Genomic DNA, 17207 nt, shown 5'->3' with positions numbered 1-17207 from the left:
GTCCCCTGCGCCCCGCTGCCCGGCCGGGCTGCGGCAGAGGCGGCGGCGCCCCGCGCCGGGTGAGGCCGCCGGGGCCGTGCGCGCTGGTGAGTGGGGCGCGGGGGCCAGGTGGGCAAGGCGGGGGCTCCCGGCGGCCCTCGCCGGCCCCGGAGCCAGTGCGGCCGCGAGCGCCGCCCAGGTGAGCCCGGGGCCGGTCCCGACCGCCCGGCGTCGGCCCCAGCGCGGAGCGCGGAGGTGGGACCCGGCGGGCAACGGGGTGGCGCCGGCGGGCCGCGGGAGGATGACCGGTTTGACCCCGCTGGCGGGCTGGGCGAGCGGGCAAGGACTTCCCACCGCGCCCCTGACCCGCCGACACGCCTCGCGGAGCCGTGGAGGCCTCGGGGGCCGCGCTCCTGGACTCGCCGGCCGCAGGGGGATGGCCTCCTCGACCCTTTTGAGTTTAGACCCAGCGGAGCGGCTAGTAGCCAAGACCACGTGGGGCTTGTCCGGGCAGGACAGGGGAAAGCGGTGGACCGGATCTTCAGAGTGGGAACTTGCAGATACCGAAAGGGCAAATAGGATTATAAAGACAAACTTCCTCCCCGGCTGGGTCAGAACCAGTTCTCATCTCCTTGTAGACAGAGGCCCCGGGCGCCCGAGGATTTCGGAAGTGTGACAGTGAAGCTGCGGCGATTTCTAGGAGTGTACTTTTTTTAAAAAAAAAAAAAAACAAACATTCTTTATAGTAGTTCATTCATTCCTCCTACAAGCGTTTATGAAGCACCTCCTGGTGCCTGGCACCACCGTTATGTTCCAGAGAGACGCGATGGACAGAAAACCTAGTTTCTGAGCAGTGGAAGCTCTTAGTTCACTTGGAGGGCAGCTGGGGAAAGAGATGCAGTCTAAGGGGGGAACCACAAGAAGACACACGCAGATCCTGATTTTGCCCAATGACCTCTATCTGCAACTTCTTGTCTAGAGACTGAAGACCACTCTGCCTGCACACAGTAGGACAGGTCCAGTTTGGCAACCCCCTTTCTCTTCCTCCACCTTCCTGAGAGTTCTGAATATTCCCTGCCCCCTCTCCTCTCTGGGCAGCCTTTCCTGCAGCTTGTTTTAATCACTTTTTGAGTTAAAAATCAATATTTAATTAACCAAGTCATTACATTCAGCTTCCGCTTGAATCTGGGTATTTGCACATCTGTGCATGTTGGGGCGCCCGCCCGCACACCCCTCCATCTGTCCCCTGCTTCTCCCCCGCAGGGCTGCCCTCACTGTCTTTGCGGCAGAGAAGGAAGGATGCTCTCAAGCGGGTTCTCTGGGGACCAGAGAAGCAGGGAGGATGGGCTTCCCCTGGAGGACAGCCTGTGCCTCTCCCCGGAGCAGGAAGAGTTACTCTCTTCTTGCAGTTTAATAGCAAAGGGGATTTCTTGCTGCATCTCCACTCCCCATTGCAGAGCCACTGGAGGGTTTTAATTAAATTGAAACCATTCATTCCATATAGAAAGAGGGTGGGAAGGAGACTAAAGATCACTTACCTGGTGAGAGAGGTTCTTCCAAGTTTGCTCGTACATGTGTGGAAGCTAGAGCTCATCACAACAGTCTGTCCAGGTGTGTAATTTAGTGTCCTCATTAGCAGCTCTACGGGGGTGGCGGGCTTGGCTGATGGCTGTTGGATATTTGCACGTGAAGGATCTTCCCTAGGCCAAGTTTATGGACATATATGCATGATGTTGGCATGGCTACAGTGGATGAGAGGCAGTGTGGCTTTGGGCTTTGTGTATATTTATTGGGTTTTAAAAATTTGAGTTTATGGCATTTTCTGAAACCTTAATTATATGTTAAGTTTTCAAACTTGACGGTTGAATGATGAGTTGATTGAAGAAAGCCTCAGCCTGGAGAAGGACCCTGTGGCTGTGTGTGTGTATGTGTGTGTTTGTGCACGCATATACACAGGCATGTGTGTGTCCCCTGCCCAACTCTTCCCTTGAACTGCCATCCTGAGGACCTAGCTGGTGTACACTCGCACACCCAGACACTTGAAGATCCTTTGGATTTGGGAATAACATTTCCCTCTTCCTTTCCCCGGATCTGTTTGGACCTGCCTCAAGGGGGCAGAGTCTGGTCTTTGGAGTTAGCCAGACGGAGAATCACGCCCAACTCCATCCAATCTGTTCTTAGACTTCCACCCCTCAGAAAGAGACTGAAAGCCTTGCCCTGCAAAAGAATAGCAACATTTCTGACCAGCTAGTAGTTAAGAGACAGCTTAGCTTAGACTTGAGATGACAGCTAACACTTAAGTAGCGGTTCATGGGCCAAGCACTCTTCTAAATCCTTGTGCATAATAACATTTAATTCACACAAAACTCCCAGGAGGTAGGTCCTCTGATTGTCATCGTGTTAAAGAAGAGGAAACTAAGTCACCGAGAGGATTGTGACTTTCCAACAGCCGGTCAGTTGTCAAGCCGGGATTGGTGAGACCCTGGGGTGCCAGGGTCCACTCTGACCCACCGTATTCTCCCCCCTCCTTGACCTTGGCCTCTTTTCCAAGTGTCATGCAGCAGAAGAGAACACGATTAGACAATCAGACCTGGAAAGTCAGAAGCCCCTCAAACCTCCAGTGTTGGGGAGCCTGGGCTGCATATTTTTAATCTCAGGGCTGGGGGTGCCTTGAGGAAAACGCACGACTGCCTGGCCACATTCCCTCCTCCCTACAAGTATACACACACTCCTCTAGTCAGGATGCAGAGGGACCCATCACACGGGGGCTGGCGTAAAAGAGCCATGAGATCTGAGCTGAGGGTTTGTGCCCCCTGAAGGTACAGTGGGTGAAACTTCGCCTAGAGGTGCGGCCCCTTGTGGTTGGTGGTGGGTCGCGTGAGCCTGTCCCTGGAGGGGTGGTCCGGGGGGCCCAGGGCCCTTTGTTTCAGGCCTGGGCCTGTGAGACCAGTGGATGTGGAAGGCGCGGCCACCTCTCAGGACTCACCTCCAGGCGAGGGAGGCCTCGCCCAGGTTCCGTGGGCCTCCTCGTGATGGGCCCTGGTGAGGAATCTGCAGGGCCCCTGATCTGGATTCAAGGCACTAGCTAATTGGAAGATCATTAAGATCATTATAATTAATTGGCACCCTGATAAATGGCGTGATTGCCTAATTGGGGTGGTTGCTAGGGAACGAGGCCTCACTCGGAGCCGAAAGGGGACATGGCGTGGGGCTGGCCGCAGGTGAGTGTCAGGGTTACCAGCTCAGCCGGTTAATGGGTGGGAAGCCAGAGCCATCGGCACTCGCACCAGCTGGTGTTTACTGGGCAACTGCTTGTGTAAATCACAAGTGGGTTATCAGTTAGGGGATATTTTCCTAGAAGGACTGGAAAGTAACCAGGATCTTTTTTCTTGTAAGCAACAGAAAGCTGGCGGGGGCGGGGGGGCGGGGGTGGGCAGGGGCAGGGAGGGATCACAAATCAGTGTTAGGAGAGAAGGGGACTTACTGGCTTCCATGACCGAAAATTGCTAAGGGAACAGCTTCGGGCTCAGCTGAGTCACCGCTCAGGTTCTGGCCTGAGAATCTGTTCCTCTCCATCTCTGCGCTTCCTTCCATGGGGATGGTTTCTCTCTCCAGCTCGGAGGGGCAGGCAGGCTCTGGCACCGCGGTCAGGAGAGCCAGCGCACGCCTGGCTACCAGCCCGGCTGTGTGATCCACGGAACATTACTTAGCCCTTCTCTGCCTTCGTGTTTTCATCCAGCCAGTAACGATGATCATAGCACCCCTCTCCTGGCTGGTAGGAAAGGGTGAAATGAGATCACCGGGGTCAAATGCTTAGCCTGGCATCTGACACAGGCAAGCCCTGGGGAAACACTGACTGTCCTCGTGACTAAGGTGTTGAGTTCAAGAGCTGTCCCCCTCATCCTCTCTGCTTTGAGCCCACCAGAAAAGAACAAGCTTCCTTCCTGGTAATGCCCACCCAAGCCCCAGGCATCTATCTGATTGGACTGTTTTATGTCATATGCTCTCTCCAAGCCGATCACTGGTCACAGAAATGAGTCGCTGACCATGGGCTTCAGGCCAGGCTCCCAGGCCCCGCCCTGTAGTCAAGGGTCGGGGCAAACCAACTGAAACCCCAAAGCCCCAGGGGACACCAGGGTAAGGAAGACTGCTTGCTGGGGAGGTGACAGCCAGTACCTGTGATGGGGGTGTGGGGGGGACATGACTGTGAGCGATCATGGCTAGGTGGACCTGCTTCCAATTCGGTTGAAGTGGGGACCGTAGAAACAGCTGCTGGGTGGGCAGCCTCCCCCGCCCCTTCACTGGGTCAACAGGAATTAGAAGCCGAACTTTTCCCCCTCAGTGTCTGACGTGTGCCACCTGGCCTCAATTCTGTGCTTTCTGGTGGCCGGCGGCAGCGTTTGCCCAACCTTCCACCACGAAAATCGCCTGGAGGCTTTTGTTAAAAAAAACATTCAAATTCTAGATCCTGCTGAATCAAACTCTCAGGGAAGGCTCTGGCTGTTGGAAGGGAACCAGAGTACTGTGTGTGTGTGTGTGTGTGTGTGTGTGTGTGTGTGTGTGTGTGTGTGTGTGTGTGTGTGTGTGTGTGTGTGTGTGTGTGTGTGTGTGTGTGTGTGTGTGTGTGTGTGTGTGTGTGTGTGTGTGTGTGTGTGTGTGTGTGTGTGTGTGTGTGTGTGTGTGTGTGTGTGTGTGTGTGTGTTCGTGTGTGTGTGTGTGTTCGTGTGTGTGTGTGTGTTCGTGTGTGTGTTCGTGTGTGTGTTCGTGTGTGTGTGTGTTCGTGTGTGTGTGTGTTCGTGTGTGTGTGTTCGTGTGTGTGTGTGTTCGTGTGTGTGTTCGTGTGTTCGTGTTCGTGTTCTATGTCAGCAGAGAGGTGGAAAGAGGGCCCTCACGTGTGTTCATCTTGTCCTCCTGTCTGTTGCAAGGGCTGCCAGAAGGCAGAGGAAATGCTCTAAGTGAGATTGGGCATATAAAGGTGTTCTGTATAGATTAAGAGGGCATTCCTCTCATTTGTCAGTGCACATGTGTTTACTGAGCAGCTACAGTGTGCCAGGCTCTGTGTTAGGCATTAGGATGGGCAAGAGAGAACCAACATGGCATTTTCATTCCAGAGGGTGAGAAGATAACACACAAACAAACAAGTCTGAGACTTTTTCAGAAAGTGACAGCCTCTATGCTAGAAACAAGTTGAAAGTGAAAAGTATTAATTTCTTGTCCGGCTCTTTGCGACCCCATGAACTGTAGCCTGCCAGGCTCCTCTGTCCATGGGATTCTCCAGGCAACAACGCTGGAGTGGGTTGCCATGCCCTCCTCCAGGAACAAGATAGTAACATGACGGAAATGATGGGGTGGTGGGGCACAGCTTTTGACAGGGGTCAGGGAGGCCTCTCTGAGGATGTGACTTTTAAGCTGTGACCTAAATTTTTTGAGATGAGCCCACAATCTAAGGAAGAGCATTCTGGGTAGAAGACACAGCCAGTGCAAAGGCCTGGAGATGGAGAGGGGTGGCCTGTTTGAGACACCGGTTTAAAACACGAGGTGAAGTTCAGTGGTGTGAAGGGCAGTGAGTAAGAAGTGAGGGAGTGGGGAAATGAGGTCAGTGGTAGAAATGGGGGCCAGGGTGAGAAATTCATTTTTTATTTCAAATGAAATGGAAAACCATTGGAGAGTTTTAAGTCCGGGAATGACAAGATCGGTATTTTAGAAAGATCTCAGTGGCTACCATGAGAAGGATGCTTTGTAAGAGGAAGCCGGGATACGAATTTGTGAGCTGATATTGGCCAGGATTTTGGTGGTAGCAGAGGAGGTGGAGTGAAAGGGGTGAATTGGAGATGTATCTTGAAGACGGAACCAGTGGAACTTTCTGATGGATTGGATGCTCAAAGTGAGGGAAGCCCTGTAGTTTCCAACCAAGGACAGCTCTGCGCCCCCAGGGGACATTTAGCAATGTCTGGAGATGTTTTGGGGGGCTTCCCAGGTGGTGTTAGTGGTAGAGAACCCTGCCTGTAAATGCAAGTGACTTAAGAGACATGGGTTCGATACCCAGATCAGGAAGATTCCCTGGAGGAGGGCATGACAACCCACTCCAGTATTCTTGCCTGGAGAATCCTCATGGACAGAGGAGCCTGTTTGGGGCTACAGTCCATTGGGTCGCAAGGTGTCAGACACGACTAAAGCTACTTAGCACAAAAACACGGAGACGTTTTTGATTGTCACACTAGGGAGGAGATGCTTCTGGTAACCAGTGGGTGGAGGCCAGGGATGCTGTTAAACATCCTTCAATGTGCAAAACACCCCCAACCCAGACAACGAAGAATGAGGCAGCCCCAATATCTCTAGGGCCAAGGAGTCAAAGATAACTGGGCAGCTTGGTATAGGGTGATTGGTGTAGAGAAGACGAGCAGAGAAGGTTTGGAAGAGGGAGGCTGATCCAGAATTTAGTTTGGAGATGTTGGGTGTGAGATGACACTCGTCCTGGGTGGCCAAAAGCTCACTGGGTGCTGGATACACAAGTCTGGAGCTGTATGGGGCTGGCAACTGAAATTAGAGAGTCATCAGTGCATGCGTGTTATTTTAAGCCTTGGGACTGGACATGATCAGTTAGGGAGAATGTGTTTTGTTCTCTTGTGGGGTTTCCGCCCTCTTCCCTCCCCACTGCAATGCCTGTCATGCATCTATTTGATGAATATTTTTAGCACGTCCCACACTCTCACCTCTTTATGACGGTCCTGAGAAACTCCCAAAGGCTCACGCTGAAACCACTGCCCTCCCCCCCACTCCCCCACCGCCATCCATCTCCTCATTGCTCCATGATTAGCAGACAGAGCTAAACAGCCATCACTCTGCAACAGATGCCCTTGGGAAATTGCTTAAGTTCATAAGGATCCTGGCCCTTAAACAGGCAGCACAATACCTCCTTGGTAGAACAGCTGTTAGCCTGGTCTCCAGAGCATCTCCTCCAGCCTAGACCCAGACTTCATGGAATTCTCTCTAACCAGCAGCCGCCACTGTTTTGAATTTTCCACGGTCTCTTATGATTCCAAAACACACGTTGTCCAGTGGCCCTGGCTTCTGATGCGTAGCTTCACCTTGCACAAGGCCGGGATCCATGGCTTTGCACACCTGGGCCTCACTTGAAACTTGGATGAGTTCTATCCCAAACTCTAGAGTCGTTATGAAGCGGGGCTTGTGTGTGTGAGTTGATGGGGAGGGCCATCCCCAGGGACCATGAGCGGTACCCAAGATGTGTTTGGCCAGGTGGAAGCCAGATGTGTTAGGGGAAGAATGCTGCCAATAGCCCTACTGCATCAAGACCAGGGCCCCAGTGGATGACTTGACCCACCTTGGCAGCCAGAGAAGGGGAGTGTTTTCTTAAAAAACAAAAGTCCAGGAGATGTTCATGCTCTAGCGAAAATTAGATCATCCAAAAGCAGCATTTCTGGCATGTTCTAGAGACAGGCAGTGTCCACAGACTTCTGATTGCAGGCCACTTACCTCAATATTTCAGAGAACAGGAAAACCTACTAGAGTCTTAGTGGTTTGGAGTCCTAATCACCTGAGTGTGAATCAAGATGTATTCACTACAAGTAACAGAATTCCTGGCTGAGGGTGGCTTATACAATAGAAAACACTTGAATCTCACCTAACAGGAGTCCAAAGCAGGGGAGCCCAGAGGCCAATTTGTTGGTAAAATAGTGTCATCAAGAACCCAGGATATTCCTAGCCTGTCTGTCTGTCCTCAGCCTGTCTTTGGTCTTTTTTGCTTCATGATTTTAGATGGCTGCCACAACTCCGGATATCACATCCCCATCAGTTCAGTTGCTCGGTCATGTCTGACTCTTTACAACCCCATGGACAGCAGCTTCCCTGTCCATCACCAACTCCCGGAGCTTGCTCACACTCATGTCCATTGAATCTGTGATGCCATCCAACCATCCCATCCTCTGCTATCCCCTTCTCCTGACTTCAATCTTTCCCAGCATCAGGGTCTTTTCCAGTGAGTCACTTCTTCACATCAGGTGGCCAAAGTATTGGAGTTTCAGCTTCAGCATCAGTCCTTCCAATGAACACTCAGGACTGATCTCCTTTAGGATGGAGATGGTTGGATCTCCTTGCTGTCCAAGGGACTCTCAAGAGTCTTCTCCAGCACCACAGTTCAAAAGCATCGATTCTTCGGTGCTCAGCTTTCTTTATGGTCCAACTCTCACATCCATACATGACTACTGGAAAAACTATAGCTTTGACCAGATGGACCTTTGTTGGCACAGTAATGTCTCTGCTTTTTAATATGCTATCTAGGTTGGTCATAACTTTTCTTCCAAGGAGCAAGCATCCTTTAATTCCATTTCTTTCCTTTATTGTGCCCATCTTTGTATGAAGTGTTCCCTTGGTACCTCTAATTTTCTTGACGAGATCTCTCGTCTTTCCCATTCTGTTGTTCTCCTCTATTTCTTTGCATTGACCACATCCCCATACAAAACGGGAATAGAGAGCAGGACTCCTTGCTATCTCTTTTACTTAGCAAAATTCTTCCAAGGACGCCCCCACACCAGCAGACTTAGCTTTATGCTTCACTGGCCCAGGGTTGGGTTTTATACTTACCTCTAAGCCAAACACTGACCAAGGGAAATAGGTTTTTTATGTTTGACTGAGCTCAGTGGTTCGCCAAATTAGCAGGCCAAACACCCTCTTCTTATAGCAAATGTATTTTGCCCAGTTTCCCTGAAGTAAATTCATAGATTATGTAATCTATCTGCACATATATTTTAATAATAAAGTATCCTGACAGTAATTTAAAGGAAAACTAAAAAGGAAATTGATATGAGCCTATGAACACTTAGCACAACTACCTTCGAGGGTGCCATGAAGCAGATGTTCACACTGGGGCAGAATCATGAAGATCTGCCAGCTCCAGATGCAGTGAGATACAAACAGATGTTTGGCTTTGACAGCTCGAAGGCCACCAGTGCCATGGCCATACGCAGTATGCTTTTCCAAAACAGAGAACGGCCTACCGAAATTACCGAGAGAAACAAGCTACCGTCTTCCCTCAAGTTCCCTAATGTTCATATTCCCAGAAGACTTGGTTTAGGATAGAACCACACGAAAGCATTTTTGGTGTTTATATGTGAAATGGAGTTCATGTCTAAGGTCAGGCAGTATAAAAAGCTATTTCACCTCCGTGGATGTCTGGCGGGATATTAGAAAGTCGTGCTGCAATTGGGGTGATTCTTCACTGTATGGAACATTGTGAATCATCCACCTTCCCTGCACCTCTGCTAGACAACAGAAGCATCCCCCAGTCACATGACAACCCAAAACCCACGAATTCCTGAGAAGCACCTCTTGGGGGGATGACTTCACCCCCCTGAGTCTGCTGGCCTAGACTAATGCTGGTTGTTGCCAGAGGGCAGCAAGTTCCACCCCCTGAAAAAATTGGATCCTGTAGACCAAAGAACGACCAGAGTAGGGGGCACGTGCAGCTTCTGCCTCAGAGTTCTTCCCAAGCTCCTTTCTGCCCCTCGCCCTCCTATTGACATATTCCTGAAATGTCCCGGTCAGTCCAGCCAGTGAAATAAACCCACGTGGTTGGCATGGGTTGGCCTCTGCAGGGAATGGGGTGATGAGTTCTTGGGCTAATCTAGGTATTGGTGGTTTCCACCTGGAGATGAAGATGGTACAGGTGACTGCACAGAAGAACTCACACCCATGTGTCATAGTGGGTAAGGACATGGACTCTAGAACCAGACTTCTGGTTTGAATCCCAGCTGGGCCACACAGAAGCTGGGTGGAGCTGGGCAAGTCACTTAACCTCTGTGAGCCTCAGATCCCTCTTCTGTAAAACGTAGGTAACCCCAGTGGCATCCTCCTAGAGTGACTGTGAAACGCCAGAGCACTGTGTGGGCGCGTGGGACATTGCCTCAAAAGGCAGATGTTACTATTGCTTACATTTGTGGATACTTTTTAGCTTTTTGGAGTTGAGATATAATTGATATGTAACACTTTATTCATTTTAAATGTATACACGTAACGATTCGATATATGTACACACTACAAAATGATGACCCCAGTAAGTTTTAACATCCATCCCACACATACGTAGTTTTGTTTTTTTTTTTCTATGATAAGAGCTTTTCAGATCTACTCTGGTAGCAACTTTCAAGCATACAATACAGCTTGTTAATTATAGTCACCACGCTGGAACTCACATGGACGAGACTTACTTATTTTATATCTGGAAGTCTGTGCCTTTGACCCCCTTCACCCATTTCGCTTATCCTCCACCCCTCACTTTTGCAGCCACCAATTCTATCTGTGAGTTCAGTGATGGGTTTGGTTTTTTAGATTTCGCTTATAAGTGAGATCATGCAGTATTTGCCTTTCTCTGACTTATTTCACTAAGTACAATGCCCTTAAGGTCCATCTGCATTGCCACAAATGGCAGACGTTCTTTATTTTTATGGCCGAATAATCCACTGTAGACGTATACCACATTTTCTTTGTCCACTCATCCATCGATGGACTGTCTGATTGTTTCCATATCTTGGCTGTTGTAAGTAATGCTTCACTGAACGTGGGGTGTACAGATAGGTTTTTGAGGGATTTCATTTCCTTAGGATAAATACCCAGAAGTGGAATTGCTGGATCATGTGGCAGTTCTATTTTTAATGTTCTGAGTAACCTCTACACTGTTTTCCATCATCCCTGCATCAGTTCTTTTTAGCTTTGAAGTGCTTTGACACCTAGCCTCCTGTGTGGTCCTTTCAGCCACTCTGCTTATGAGAAAGGCCATTGGTCTCCCTCCTCCTGCTGAGGAACATCCAGCTTAGAGAGGCGGCAGCAGGCTGAAGGCATAACTGGGCTCAGGGCTTGATTCTGTGACTTCTGAGCTGATGAGCTGTATCGTGTTCACCCCCCTGCCCTGCCCCAACATACAGCTGAAGCTGGAGGGCTCCTGAAGCAGGAGAGGAAGTGCCTTGATGGAGGGCATTTCTGCAAAGTCACAATAGGGCTTGTGGGGGCTGGCAGCTCCTCAAAACAACCCTCCTCCAGGGGCCTGCTGCCCCCACAGTAAAGTCTACTTGGCCCTGCACTGCCTGGCCTCCACTTCCATCTCACTCCACACCCCTCTAAGTGTATGACCCCCAGACACACTGGCCTCCTCTGCGTGCTGATGCCTCTGTCAAAAGTGCTGAAGTGAAAGCTGGAGAGAGAGAGAGACGTGGGCTCAGGTTTTCCTTACACCGGGCCCGCGTCGCTCAGCTCCATTGCCTCCTGGGCCCACATGGGCGTTGGCGTTTGTCTTTTGTTGCTACACTTTGTCCATACCAAATGGCCACCCTTCTAGGAGCAATACGTTGAACTTCATTTATTTTAATGATAATAAAATCTAGTATCTATGGTGTACTTGTTGCCAAGCGTTTAATCATCGGGAAAATGTTCGTTGCTCAATCAGTCTGACTCTTTTGCAACCCCGTAGACTGTAGCCCACCAGACTCCTCTGTCCATGGGATTCTCCAGGCAAGAATACTGGAGTGGGTTATCATTCCCTTCTCCAGGGGATCTTCCTGACCCAGGGATTGAACCTAGGTCTCCTGCATTGCAGGCAAATTCTTTACCGTCTGAGCCACCAGGGAAGCCGTTTAATCATCGTGACAATCCTTTTAACCAGGGCCTGTTATCTCCATTTCAAAGTTGAGGAAACTGAGGCAGAGGATGTGATGCCCCCACCGGAAAAAGGAGCTCAACTTGTCCATCTTTGTAGCAGCTTACCAGCTGTTTGAAACTGATTGAAAGAATGCATGAATGATGTTCTCCGCTAAGTGTTCTTCTGAGTAAAGCCACTGGCCCCAGGAGACCAAACGTCTCAACTCACCGTAGGAAACGTTCCAGTCGCAGGAACAGGCTCTCATCAGTGTCCTTCCAGGTCCTTTAGCTGTGTGTCTGCTGTGTAACAGATCACCCCCAGCTCAGCAGCTTAAAGCAACGATTATTTCTAACAAGATTATGGGTCGCCAGGTGGTTCTCGATTTGCGTAATGCCAGCTGGAAGGTCCAAAATGGCTCCACCCGAACGGCTGTCAGCGACTGTTGGTCCAGAAACGGTGCTCCCGTGGGGCCGGCAGCTGGAGGTCTCCATCCACCTCCACGTGGTCTTTCCCCACGGCTGCTTGTGCCTCCTCACAGTGTAGTGTCTGAGGATAGCCTGACATCTAAGAGCACACATATAAAAGCTGCCAGGCCTTCTTAAGGCTTCTGCTTCAGAAGGTCTAGGGGTCTAGGGGCAGGAGTGGCTGTCAGCCTCGTGGAGGAGGGGTTCCAATGAGATAAATGCCCCCCCTGCTTTTTCTGTTCTTAACGTTCCATTTGAGGGTCAGGGGCCCAGTGAGAGAGTCTGACTGCCAGCTTTCGTCATGTGATCACCCTTTGGTGACATGGCAGGAGAGGGTGGAGCATCTTAGCAGGAGAGAGAGAGAATCCTCTAAAGGAAATTGGGGTGCTGTTGTCAAGAGAAGGGGACCAGATGCTGGCCAGAAAGGAGGAATTAGAAACCTCTGCACAGCCCCTGAATAAGGGGCTCTGCCCCAGGACGAGCAGTTAGCATTGGAGAATGAACGGATGGAGGATGGATGGATGAATATTTTTCAAGTCTGGTATAAGTGTATGCCCAAGTCTGTGTGATGCTGTTCTAGGCAGGGGCACCATATTTCAGGCACTACTAGGGGTTTGGGAGCCCTGCCTTCATTATGTGGGCCAAAACTAGCTCCCGAATCCCGGCCATGCTCAGCATCCTCACCCCAAAGATGGGGCTGATTGAAGGTAGCCCTTGGAAAGGAGAGCGTGCTCGGTGGTGATGGACCAGCCAGCCCAGTGGGTGGGCTCTTGCCTCCCCACCGTGGACACCAGGAGCCCGGACCCCAGTCCCTTTCTTCCAGCCACTTGTGCGCCTGGACACCCAGTACACCTGGTGACACCCAGTGAGTCCCCCAAAGACCGATCCGAGCTCCAAGAACACCTCTGACCCAGGCGCTCCTCCCCTGTGGCAGGCTATTTCCAGCTGCTGCTAATTAGACAGCACAGCACGCCAGGGTTGGAAACAGATCTGTCATTCGACATTCTCCCTGACTTCCATCTCTAAATTTAGCGGGGTATTTGGTAAAAGTTGCTTCAGACGCCCTCCCCCGCCTGTGAGTACAAGCTTCTCAAATGATTGTAAGCTTCAGGCTGTTTCCAAGGTGAGCTAATGAGACACGCATCTGCTAATAGCAGGGCGTGATGAGTGAGCAGGGTACACACGGCTGCGGATTGGGTGAAAGGGGAGAAATAACTGGATTATAAATACCGGGCAGTCAAAATAGCCTTTCCCCCCTTTTATGTGTATGCGAGAGACTGCAATCTCTGAAAACCTAAATACAGGGTCTGTGGGGGTAAACGGTGCTGAGAATGGGTGGGGTTAACACATGGGAGGGGGTGGGACTGGAATCGCCAGCCCTGGCCACGGCTGCCTACACCGAGAACCAGCCCACAATTAGGCGTGAATAATGACTCTGTTGAGGTCCGACTTTATTGCTTTTGGCCAAAGGCCTTTTGCAGAAATAACTCTGTAGCTCGCTGCCAGGGAAGCTTTTGTCCATAGCCGAGACAAAAGAACAAAGAACAGAGGTGGGAAGAACTGTATCTGATTCCTGTTTCCCCTAAACGCCCAGGAAGGGTGGCAGGTGTGGCCTACCAGGAAAGTGTGGGCTGAGGGCAGGTGACGTGCAGCCTCGCCTATACCAGGCGGCCACTCCTGCTCCTGCCATGCTGGTCTTTACTCTGATCTTCACATGGACCCTGCTCGTTCCTACCACAGGGCCTTTTCATGTGCCTTTTCCCTTGCTTAGAAAGCACCGCGCCCACGACTGACTCTCCACCACCCCACTTCTGGTGTCAGCCCAGACACTACCTCCTAGAGATGTCCCCTGATTTACCCTATCTTGTCATCCTAACAGCTCCTTACAAGGCCCTTAAGATCATCTGGAATTCATCATCATTCATTAAACCTGTCTCCCTCACCAGAATGTCAGCTCCTTCAAGACAGAGGCCTGGCCTGCTGTTTCCCAGCATTCCACACAGCACTGGCCCGGAGTAGGTGCGCAGAAAAGACCACACAGCTTTGAAGGGTTGCAAATGGGCCCCCAGGCAAGCTCCAGGGGAGCTCTGTTCGGCTTGCTCAGTGTTTAAAATGTAGTGGCTGTTTTGATTTTGCAAACGGCTCCTCCAGCAGGGCACTCTCCACCCCTCCCTGTGACCCTAAACCCTTGTCACTCACTCCCGGCTCTTGCCTGGGCCCTGTAGGCATTTGAGTTTATGTCCTCACTTTAGACAAAGGCCACGGCTCATGGGTGAATCTCCACAGGTGACCATTACAACATTAGACTTCCTGTGAGCCAGCCCACCCACCTCCAGCCCACCTAGTCCCACTGAGTGGATTGAGTCTTGGTTCCTGGTGGGCGGGACCCAGGGGTCCTCGTCTTAGGAGTCCCTGCCCTGGCCACTAACCTCTGAGTCACCAAGGAGGCCTGCTCCACTTGCAAGAAAATGTCCAGTGTCCTTGGCAAGGAGGAACGTAACCGTAACGTCACTGTATTTGTTTCTCTGTGCTGCCGTCCGTCTATGGCTGAGGTTCTCACCTGGGGGTTTTGCCCCCCACCAGGGGACATTAGGCAATATCTGGAGACATGTTTGCCATCACCACTGGGGGTGGGTGCCTCTTGCGTCTAGCAGGTGGCGGCCAGGGACGCTGCTCAACGCCCTGCAGTGCGCAGCCGCTGCCGAGGACGACGCAGCCCCGAAGGCAGCAGTGCCCAAGTCGAAAGACCCCAGGTTAGGGCAGGTGGCGCTCATTCCCCGCGGAGGAAGAACACTGCCTCTGGAACTGCGTTTACTGAAATAAGAAAGGGGCCGAACAGAATGTCCGGCACAAACGCGAGTGCAGGCGACAAGCAGCGCTTCCGAGACCCTGACATGTGGGCTGCTGGGGTCAAGGTTAATCAGGTCGCCCTTTGGGGAGCTCAGCGGACCGTTAGCTCCACACCAGAAGCCCCTGCCCATCTTGCCAGAACATTCCTGGCAGCTGCCTATCAAACCCTAGCTGCCGATTCTGGGAGAAGCAACGTGCCCTCGGGCCGAGTTCTGGAAGGTGAGGTGTTTGCAGCTCTCCTGCCCAGCCAGGCTGTCTTAACATCCCTCTCAAACCCAGCCCAGCAGCCCCCAGCTGCAGTCTCCCACCGGGCAGACCAGCAGCCCACCCATGCGACCAGGGCTGACAGCTTCGTGGCCTGGGCAGCCTCCCAGTGGACGGTGACCCTGAGCAGAGGGTCACGGCTCACGCCAGCAGGAGGAAAGGACCTGAGGAAGTGAGAGCCAGTTCCCCCAAATCAGATCAGCCACTTCTGTTTGGGTTCCTGTACTGAGGAGGTGGCTTCCTTTCTACTTACAAAGAAGGGACTTTTTAAAAAGGGGGAATAAGTCAGTGTTTCCAATGCAGATCTAACTGGGGCACCTCTGTTCTCTGAAGTGGCACAGGAGAAGCAGTTACCGTGCGTTCATGCCTAGGGCAGCTCGCTTTCTGCCTCTTCTGCTCCTTTCAGAATTACCCGAGCACAGGCCCCATTGATCTAACCCCTTTGGGTCATTCACAAAAGAGGAGAGGGGTTGGGGGAGCCTTCCGGTCACCCCAGGACTTCCTGAGGCTCAGGGATCTTTGATATGGGTGTGGGCACAAACTCCAAAGCTTGGCAGGTGCAGACAGATGGAATCTGACTCAGACGCCGTTTCACTTCCTAGAAGGGTGACGTGTGCAGGGGGGAGGCTGCCACCCCCTGCCGTGCCCGGGCCTCCGTGACTTGGCAGGGCCTCCTGTGTTTCCTTGGGCCCATGTGTGCACCTCCAGTGTGGTCTTCTCATTCCTCTGTCTGGAGGTGGGGCATGCCCCGTGTCCCCTCCATGAATCTGGCCAGGCTCACGTATCACTGGTGACCAGTAAAATGGTGGGAGTAATGCTGGGGACAGCAGAAAAGGTGAGGTTCGGTCAGAAGAGATGAGGTCAGGACTTCCCTGGTGGTCCAGTGGTTCAGACTCCAAGCTCCCAAGGCAGGGGACCTGGGTTCAATCCTGGTTGGGGTACTAGATCCCGCATGCTGCAATTAAGACCCAGTACAGCCAAATACATTTTAAAGAGAAGTTCCACCTAGGCTGGTGGGACACTCACTTTTGGAGCCCTAAGCTGCAGAAGAAATCAGTCACCAGCCTGGGGCTGCCATGCTGTGAGGAAGCCCAGGCCACATAGAGAAGCCCCCTCCCACCCTCAGCCCCAGGCTCCAGCCCACTGCCACCAAGCTGAGGATTCAAGTCCCCAACTTGTGAGTCTTTCCAGCTGTGGCCTCAGGCACAATAAAGCAGAGACCAGCCCTTTCTGCTGTGTCCCGCTAGAATTCCTGAACCCAAGTCCCTGAGCATTAAAAAAAAGAAAAATATTTCCACTGCGATGTTTGGAGGTAAATTGTTGCACAGAAGTAGTCACTGGATCACTTGGCATGTGCTGGGCTTCGCTCTGTTCAGTCAGTCATTCACTCTTTCATTCAACAGTATTTAGAACCTCACTTCTCACCCTTTCGCTGCTCCTACCCCGGTCCAGACATGGCCCATGGCCATCGTCTCACTGGCCTTGGTGTATCCACCCTCACTCCTACAGTCTGCTCTCCACACGCAGCCAGAAGGACGCTGGTAAAACCTACATCCGAGCACAGCACTCCTGGGCTAGACTGTTCCAGGTCCCCCCTCACTCAGCTCCACCCCAACCATACTTGCCCTCATCATGTTCCTCAAACACCCCAGCCACATTCCTACCTCAGGACCCTTGCATTTGTCTCTGCGCTTGGAACACTGTTCTGAATATCCATAAGGCACTTTCCTTCACCTCTTGGAGGACTCTGCCCACGTGTCCTCTCTCAGGCCTTGCCACCCTCCTATCTAAAGATGTAAGCTTCCCACACCAGCACTTCCACGCCCTTCCCTTTGGACTCATCTCCTCATGTGCTTGTCTTTTATTTTGGTGTCTGATCCACGTCAGAGTATTCATTCCTGGGTCTTCAGCACACAGAACAGGGCCTGATGTATAGTTGTCCAGTCGCTCAGTTGTGTCCAACTCTTTGAGACCCCATGGACAGCAGCACTCTAGGCCTCCCT

General features: G+C 51.8%; 1 protein-coding gene and 1 long non-coding RNA gene across 8 annotated transcripts in view; one reads left to right on the top strand and one right to left on the bottom strand.

Moving 5' to 3' along the window:
• The window catches only part of LOC106502789, a 32976-nt gene extending 31188 nt beyond the window's left edge, over positions 1-1788 (bottom strand). For both annotated transcript variants that reach the window (XR_001919080.1, XR_001919081.1), the window contains exon 1: positions 1518-1788. This is a non-coding gene — a long non-coding RNA (uncharacterized LOC106502789). The remainder of the gene's footprint in view (positions 1-1517) is intronic.
• The window catches only part of SULF2 (sulfatase 2), a 125905-nt gene that overhangs the window by 806 nt on the left and 107892 nt on the right, over positions 1-17207 (top strand). For 4 of the 6 annotated variants that reach the window (XM_018057996.1, XM_018057995.1, XM_018057994.1 and 1 more), the window contains exon 1: positions 21-86. The exons of the other annotated variants lie outside the window; for them this stretch is intronic. The gene's annotated coding sequence lies outside the window, so the exon portion shown is untranslated. Of the gene's footprint in view, positions 1-20; positions 87-17207 lie in introns of those variants that run through there. 6 annotated transcript variants of the gene reach the window in all.

The sequence above is a fragment of the Capra hircus genome, chromosome 13 (genome assembly GCF_001704415.2).
Source record: "Capra hircus breed San Clemente chromosome 13, ASM170441v1, whole genome shotgun sequence".
In the NCBI taxonomy this organism is placed as follows: Eukaryota; Metazoa; Chordata; class Mammalia; order Artiodactyla; family Bovidae; genus Capra; species Capra hircus.
This window is presented reverse-complemented; position numbering and strand designations above follow the sequence as displayed.